The following is a 5347-nucleotide window of genomic DNA, read 5'->3' as shown; positions in this document are numbered from 1 at the left end:
TTTATAGGTATCCAGATATATTTAAATGGGCTTACATATGGTTTAGGAACCATCTGAGTAAGTGTTGAAAGTTCTGAGTATCTCAGCTCTTTTTTTTTTAACTTTTATTTAATGAATATAAATTTCCAAAGTACGACTTAGGGATTACAATGGCTCCCCCCCCATACCGTCCCTCCCACCCGCAACCCTCCCCTTTCCCACTCCCTCTCCCCTTCCATTCACATCAAGATTCATTTTCGATTCTCTTAATATACAGATCAGCTTAGTATACATTAAGTAAAGATTTCAACAGTTTGCTCCCACACAGAAACATAAAGTGAAAAATAATAGAGGATTTTTAAAATGATGATGAAATCAGATCAGACCTATTGTCATGTTTAATCCCAGTGAGAGTCATGTTGGGAATTGATAATTTCTTCTTCTTTTTTTTTTTTTTACAGAAGGTCAGTTTAGTATACATTAAGTAAAGATTTCAACAGTTTGCACCCACATAGAAACACAAAGTGAAATATATTGTTTGAGTACTCATTATAGCATTAAGTCTCAATGTACAGCACATTAAGGACAGAGACCTACATGAGGAGTAAGTGCACAGTGACTCCTGTTGTTGACTTTACAAATTGACACTCCTGTTTATGGCATCAGTAATCTCCCTATGCGCCAGTCATGAGTTTCCAAGGCTATGGAAGCCTTTTGAGTTCTCCAACTCTTATCTTGTTTAGACAAAGTCATAGTCAAAGTGGAGGTTCCCTCCTCCCTTCAGAGAAAGGTACCTCCTTCTTTGAAGACCTGTTCTTTCCTTTTTTTTTTTGCCAGAGTGTCTTGGCTTTCCATGCCTGAAATACTCTCATGGGCTTTTCAGCCAGATCTGAATGCCTTTAGGGCTGATTCTGAGGCCAGAGTGCTATTTAGGACATCTGCCATTCTATGAGTCTGCTGAGTATCTTGCTTCCCATGTTGGATCACTCTCCCCTTTATTTATTCTATCGGTTAGTATTAGCAGGTACTAGACTTGTTTATGTGCTGCCTTTGACTCTTAGTCCTTTCATTATGATCAATTGTGAACTGAGATTGATCACTTGAACTAGTGAGATGGCATTGGTACATGCCACCTTGATGGGATTGAATTGGAGTCCCCTGGTATGTTTCTAACTCTACCATTTGGGGCAAGTCAGCTTGAGCATGTCCCAAATTGTACATCTCTTCCCTCTCTTATTCCCACTCTTATGTTTAACAGGGATCACATTTCAGTTAAATTTCAACACTTAAGAATAACTGTGTATTAATTACAGAATTAAACCAGTCATATTAAGTGGAACAGACAAAAAAAAACTACTAAGAGGGATAATGAATTAAGTTTTTCATTAACAGTCAGGGCTATGCTGATCAAGTCACCGTTTCTCATAGTGTCCATTTCACTTCAACAGGTTTTCTTTTTGGTGTTCAGTCAGTTGTCGCCGATCAGGGAGAACACATGGTATTTGTCCCTTTGGGACTGGCTTATTTCACTCAGCATGATGTGTTCCAGATTCCTCCATTTTGTTGCAAATGACTGGATTTCGTTGTTTCTTACTGCGGTATAGTATTCTAAAGAGTACATATCCCATAATTTCTTTATCCAGTCTACCGTTGATGGGCATTTAGGTTGGTTCCAGGTCTTGGCTGTTGTGAATTGTGCTGCAATAAACATTAGGGTGCAGACCGCTTTTTTGTTTGCCAATTTAAATTCCTTTGGGTAAATTCCAAGGAGTGGGATGGCTGGGTCGAACGGTAGGGTTATCTTCAGGTTTCTGAGGAATCTCCAGACTGACTTCCACAGTGGCTTGACCAGTTTGCATTCCCACCAACAGTGGGTTAGTGTCCCTTTTTCCCCACATCCTCGCCAGCATCTGTTGTTGGTAGATTTCTGTATGTGAGCCATTCTAACCGGGGTGAGGTGAAACCTCGTTGTGGTTTTGATTTACATTTCCCTGATTGCTCGTGATCTTGAACATTTTTTCATGTGCCTGTTGGCCATTTGGATTTCCTCTTTTGAAAAATATCTATTGAGGTCCTTGGCCCATCTCTTAAGTGGGTTGTTGGTTTTGTTGTTGTGGAGTTTCTTGATCTCTTTGTAGATTCTGGTTATTAACCCTTTATCTGTTGCATAGTTTGCAAATATTTTTTCCCATTCTGTCGGTTGTCTCTTCACTCTCCTGACTGTTTCTTTTGCAGTACAGAAACTTCTCAATTTGATGCAATCCCAATAGTTGATTTTGGCTTTGACTGCCTGTGCCTCCCAGGTCTTTTCCAGAAACTCTTTGCCTGTGGCAATATCTTGAAGGGAACATTCTCCAATGTTCTCTAATAACTTGATGGTGTCAGGTCGTAGATTTAGGTCTTTAATCCATGTTGAGTGGATTTTTGTGTAAGGTGTAAGGTAGGGGTCTTGCTTCAGGCTTCTGCATGTGGAAATAGAGTTTTCCCAGCACCATTTATTGAATAGACTGTCCTTGCTCCAGGAATTGGTTTTAGATCCTTGATCAAATATAAGTTGGCTGTAGATGTTTGGGTTGATTTCTGGTGTTTTAATTCTGTTCCGTTGGTCTATCCATCTGTTTCTGTACCAGTGCCATGCTGTTTTGATTACAACTGCCCTGTAGCATGTCCTGAAATCTGGTATTGTGATGCCTCCAGCTTTGTTTTTGTTGTACAAGATTGCTTTAGCTATTCGAGGTCTCTTGTGCTTTCATATGAATTTCAGCATCATTTTTTCTAGATCTGAGAAGAATGTCTTTGGTATCCTGATTGGAATTTCATTGAATCTATAAATTGCTTAACTCAAACATACCCCTAACCCTAACACTAACCCTTACTCTAGCCCTAGCACCAGCCCTAACTCTAACCCTACACCTAAAACTAACCCTACCTAATCCTTCAGCTAGCCCTGGCCCTAAGGCTAACACTAATCCAAGCCCTAACCCTAACCCTAAACCTAGCCCTAGCCTTAGGCCTAACCATAACCCTAATCCTAAATCTAACCCTAACCCTAAAACTACCCCTAGCACTAACCCTAATCCTAACGCTAGTCCTAAACCTAAACCTAACATGAACCCTAGCCTTAGCCCTAATCCTAACCCTAACCCTAACAATCTCCCTGGCCCTAATCCGAACCATAAACCTAACCCTAGCCCTAACCCTAACCCTAACACTAACCCTGGCACTAGCCCTAACCCTAAACCTAACCCTAAACCTAGACATAAACGTAACCCTAACCGTAACACTAGTCCTAGTCCTAATGGTAAACCTAACCCTTTCCCTAATCCTAGAACTAACCCTAAACCTAAACCTAGACCTAGAACTAGCCCTAGCACTAACCCCAACGTTAACACTAACCCCATATTAACCCTAACCCTAACCCAAAACCTAGCCCCAAATCTAACCCTAACCCTAACCCTAGCCCTAGCCCTAACCCTAACACTATCCTTGGCCTTAGACCTAACCCTGAACGTATCCATAACCGTAACCCTAACCATACCATAACACTAGCTCTAGCCCAAACCCTAACCCAAGCCCTAACCCTAACCCTTACCATTTCCCTAGCCATAATGGAAGTCCTAGCCCAGGCATACCCCTAACCCTAGCCCTAACACTATCCCTATCCCTAACCCTAGCCCTAATGTTAAAACTTAACCTAACCCTAACCATAACCCTAGCAATAGCCCTAGCCCAAACCCTAAGCCTAACAATAGCCCTAGCCCTAGCACTAACACTAACCCTAACCCTAGTTGTAGCCCTAACCCTAACTGTAGCCCTAACTCTAACCCTAACCTAATCCTAACCCTATCCCTAGCTCTAATTCTAACCCTAGCCTTAAGACTAGCCCTAAACCTAACCCTAACACTAACCCTAGCCCTAACCTTAACCTAGCCCTAGCCCTAACCCTAACCCTAGCCTCGACCTAGCCCTAGCTCTGACGCTAACCCTAACCCTAGCCCTAAGACTAACCCTAACCATAACCTAAACCCAAGCATAGCCCTAGCCCTATTCCTAACCCAATCCTAGCCCTAGTCATAACCCTAACCCTAGCCCTAATGCTAACGCTACCCTAATCCTAACCCCAGCCCAAGCTCTAACCCGAATCCTAACACTAACCATATCCCTAAACCCAAGTCTAGCCCTAACCCTAACCATAGCCTGAACCCTAACCCTAACCCTATCCATAGCCCTAACAAAAACTCTAACACTAGCCCTAAACCCAACCCTAAAACTGAGCTAGACCTAACCCTAACCCTCACCCTAGCCCTAACCCTAACCCTGACCCTGACCCTAACCCTAAACATGGTCATAGCCCTAACCCTAACACTAACTCTATCCCTAGCACTAGCCCTAGCCGTAACCCCTACCGTAACCCTATCCGAATTCTAGCCCTAACCCTAACACTAAACTTAGCCCAAGCCATAAACCTAACCCTAACTGTAGCCCTAACACTAACACTAACCATAGCCCTAGCCCTAACCCTAACCCTAACCCTAACCCTAACCCTAACCCTAACTCTGGTCCTAATCCTAACCCCAATCCTAACCCTAACCCTAACCCTAACCCTAACCTAACCCTAAATCTAACCCTAATACTAAAACTAGCCCTAGCACTAACCCTAATCCTAAACCTAGCCCTAAACCTAAACCTAACCTGAACCCTAGCCCTAGCCCTAACCCTAACCCTACCCGAACCCTGTTCCTCGCCTTAATCTGAACACTAAACCAACCCTAGTGTAACCCTAAACCTAACACTAACGCTAGCCCTAGCCCTAACCCTAAACATGGACATAGCCCTAACCCTAACACTAACTCTAGCCATAGCACTAGCCCTAGCCGTAAGTCAAATTGTAACCCTAACCAGAAACCTAGCCCTAACCTTAACCCTAACACTAGGCCTAGTCATAGCAATGACCCTAACCCTAACCCTAACCATAACCTTAACCCTAACCCTCGCTGTTGCCATCATCCGAACCCTAGTACTAACCCTAACCTTAACACTAGCCCTAACCCTAACCCTAACGCTAACCCTAATCGAACTCTAACCCTCGCCCTTGACCTCACCCTAAACCTAAACCTAACCCTAGCCCTAGCCCTAACTTTTACCTAACCCTAACCCTAGCCCTAGTCCTAGCCCTAATCCAAACCATAACCCTAACCTAACCCTAGTTCTACCACTAATCCTAACCCTAACCCTAAAATTAACCCTAACCCTAAAACTAACCATAGAACTAATCGTAAACCTAGCCCTAGCCCTAGGCCTAGCCCTAACCCTAACCCTGGCCTTTGCCCTAACCGTAGCCATAGCTGTAAACCTAGCCCTAACCCAA

Source organism: Oryctolagus cuniculus, chromosome 19, assembly GCF_051225735.1.
Source record: "Oryctolagus cuniculus isolate XC-2025 breed Fujian yellow rabbit chromosome 19, ASM5122573v1, whole genome shotgun sequence".
In the NCBI taxonomy this organism is placed as follows: Eukaryota; Metazoa; Chordata; class Mammalia; order Lagomorpha; family Leporidae; genus Oryctolagus; species Oryctolagus cuniculus.
Note: the sequence above shows the minus strand (reverse complement) of the source record.